This window comes from Schistocerca americana, chromosome 5 (assembly GCF_021461395.2).
Source record: "Schistocerca americana isolate TAMUIC-IGC-003095 chromosome 5, iqSchAmer2.1, whole genome shotgun sequence".
Classification (NCBI taxonomy): Eukaryota; Metazoa; Arthropoda; class Insecta; order Orthoptera; family Acrididae; genus Schistocerca; species Schistocerca americana.
In genome coordinates this window covers 216984924-216988433 of record NC_060123.1, presented here as the reverse complement: position 1 = coordinate 216988433, position 3510 = coordinate 216984924, and the positions used below count along the sequence as shown (strand labels likewise).

At 46.7% G+C, this 3510-nt stretch overlaps 1 non-coding gene across 1 annotated transcript; it reads left to right on the top strand.

Moving 5' to 3' along the window:
* Positions 1 to 1062: 1062 nt before the first annotated feature.
* Trnap-ugg lies at positions 1063 to 1146 on the top strand. Its single transcript has one exon. It is a non-coding gene; the product is annotated as a tRNA-Pro (tRNA).
* Positions 1147 to 3510: the final 2364 nt, after the last annotated feature.

Sequence of the window (3510 nt, the reverse complement as noted above, 5' to 3'; positions counted from 1 at the left end):
TTCCAAAATTCTACAACTGATCGACGTTAGAGATATAGGTCTATAGTTCTGCACATCTGCCCGACGTCCCTTCTTGAAAACGGGGATGACCTGTGCCCTTTTCCAATCCTTTGGAACGCTACGCTCTTTTCGATGGATATAAAAAGATTCAAAAAAGAGCTGCACGATATGTCACATGTTCAGCAATCGAGAGAATGTCATGGAGGCCCTCAACAAACTGAACCGGGAGAACCAGGTTCGCGGAATTCTAAGAGCCCACATCTCAAAATGAGTTAGGACGCTTATTTGTTCTTCTCAAAGACAGCACACATATTGAAAGCAAAGTTAAAATTAAGTTATTGTCGTCAGGGGAAACAGCCAAAACTTCTATCATTCTTATCATCGACGAATGCAGTAGGAGTGTTGGAAATATTTCTCTGCGGAACACACCATACGGTGGCTGTGGGAATATACATTATCTGACCGAAAGTGTCCGGACACCTATTACCGGTCATTAATGTGGGAGGTGTCCACTCTTAGCCTTTATTACAACTTGAACTCTGCTTGGGATAGTTTCAATGAGGTGTCTGATGGTCTGTCGAGGAGTGGCAGGTCATTTTTTCTCAAGAGGCGAAATCAGAGGGAGTAACGATATTGGACGAAGGGTCAAGAGCGAAGTCGACGATTAACTCACCCCAAATGAGTCCTCTTGCGTTCAGGTATGGCCTCTGGGCAGGCCAGTCCATTTCAGGAGTGTTATTGTCAGCAAACCACGGCCTCATGGATGCTGCCTTGTGAAAGAGCGCATCGTCATGCTGACAAAAATAAGCATCTTCTCAACTGTACCGCTATTGTACTAGTTCATATCCCTCCGGATGTAGCGGTTTCTTAAGCGTGGGGAACAACACTCTACCCACGAAAAACATCCGACATACCATAACACCATCTCCTCCCTACTTTAATGTTGGCGCTACACACGGTGGCTGGTAAGGATTTCCAGGCATTCACCAAACCCAACCCCTTCCATCGGGTTACCAGAGGGTGTAGCGCGATTCATCACTCCATTCATACTGTCCAAGGCCGGCCGGAGTGGCCGAGCGGTTAAAGGCGCGTCAGTTTGGAACCGCGTGACCGCTACGGTCGCAGGTTCGAATCCTGCCTCGGGCATGGATGTGTGTGATGTCCTTAGGTTAGTTAGGTTTAAGTAGTTTTAAGTTCTAGGGGACTTATGACCACAGCAGTTGAGTCCCATAGTGCTTAGAGCCATTTGAACCATACTGTCCAATGGCGTCGCTCTATTTTAAGCACCACTTAGCACTGACTACAGAAATAAAATTAAAGCAATAGCAGCCCTCGGTCGCAAAATAGGGGTCTTTTGACCTAACTTTCGGCACTGCTATCAGTGCCTTCATCGGAAGTAAAACTGTCAAATTGGCTACCGTAGCTCGACGCGTGTGAGCAGCCCATAGTGGCTTGCCTTCTTTGTGTTCTGTTTTTAAAAATTATGTGACTGAAGCTATATCGCTTGTTGTTATTTTGTCTAAAACTGACATGGTGAGACCAGTGGCTGTGTACAATTAATGTAGGTTGATTCTTATAAAGAAGAAGACAGCAACAAGCCACTATTAATACTGCCGTTTATTTAAGTAAATAACACCGTAACCGGTTTCGAACTGACAAGTTCGTCATCAGATGGCTGTTCACAAGATTTACGAGATGCGCTTCACATAATCGTCAGTTTTAGATTTTTGTGAACAGCCGCCTAATGATGTACTTGTGAGTTCGAAACCCGTTACGGCGCTATTTACTTAAATAAACAGCAGTATTAATAGTGGATGGTTGCTGTCTTCGTCTTTGTAAGAATGAACCTACATTATATCGCTTGTATTTGCACTACTGGCCATTAAAATTGCTACACCACGAAGATGACCTGCTACAGACGCGAAATTTAACCGACAGGAAGAAGATGCTGTGATATGCAAATGATTAGCTTTTCAGAGCATTCACACAAGATTGGCGCCGGTGGCGACACCCACAACGTGCTGACATGAGGAAAGTTTCCAACCGATTTCTCATACACAAACAGCAGTTGACCGGCGATGCCTGGTGAAACGTTGTTGTGATGCCTCGTGTAAGAAGGAGAAATGCGTACCATCACGTTTCCGGCTTTGACAAAGGTCGGATTGCAGCCTATCGCGATTGCGGTTTATCGTATCGCGACACTGCTGCTCGCGTTGGTCGAGATTCAATGACTGTTAGCAGGATATGGAATTGGTGGGTTCAGGAGGGTAATAAGGAACGCCGTGCTCAGTCCCAACGGCCTCGTATCACTAGCAGTCGAGATGACAGGCATCTTATCCGCATGGCTGTAACGGATCGTGCAGCCACGTCTCGATCCCTGACTCAGCAGATGGGGACGTTTGCAAGACAACAACAATCTGCACGAACAGTTCGACGACGTTTGCTGCAGCATGGTCTATCAGCTCGGAGACCATGGCTGCGGTTACCATTGACGCTGCATCACAAGCAGGAGCGCCAGCGATGGTGTACTCAACGACGAACCTGGGTGCACGAAAGGCAAAACGTAATTTTTTCGGACGAATCCAGGTTCTGTTTACAGCATCATGATGGTCGAATCCGTGTTTGGCGACATCACGGGGAACGCACATTGGAAGCGTGTATTCGTCATGGCCTACTGGCGTATCACCCGGCGTGATGATATGGGGTGCCATTGGTTACACGTCTCGGTCACCTCTTGTTCGCATTGACGGCACTTTCAACAGTGGACGTTACATTTCAGATGTGTTACGACCTGTGCCTCTACTCTTCATTCGATTTTTGGACAACATGTTTGTGGAGAGAAGCAGCGATTAGTATGATTAATCAGTAATTCAAGAGCAGTCTTAATCGCATTTATTATTGTTATAACACCGCCAACCCGTTTTAACCCGGCGTAGGGGTCATCTTCTGGGTGTTTACACCATTGGTCGACTGCTGGTGGTGTCACCCCTGTCTACATAGTTTGCTGCCGTTATGTAGACAGGAGTGACACCACCAGCAGTCGACCAATGGTGTAAACGCCCAGAAGAAGACCCCTACGTCGGGTTGAAACAGTGTGGCGGTATTATAACAATAATAAATTCGATTAAGACTGTCTTGAATTATTGATCCTTCATTCGATCCCTGCGAAACCCTACAATTCAGTAGGATGATGCACGATCGTATGTTTCAGGTGCTGTACGGGCCTTTCTGGATACAGAAAATGTTCGACTGCTGCCCTGGTCAGCCCATTCTCCAGATCTCTCACCAATTGAAAACGTCTGGTCAATGGTGGCCTAGCAACTGGCTCGTCACAATACGCCAGTCATTACTCTTGATGATCTGTGGTATCGTGTTGAAGCTTCATGGGCAGATGTACCTGTACACGCCATCCAAGCTCTGACTCAATGCCGAGGCGTATCCAGGCCGTTATTAAGGCCAAAGGTGGTTGTTCTGGGTGCTGATTTCTCAGGATCTATGTACCCAAATTGC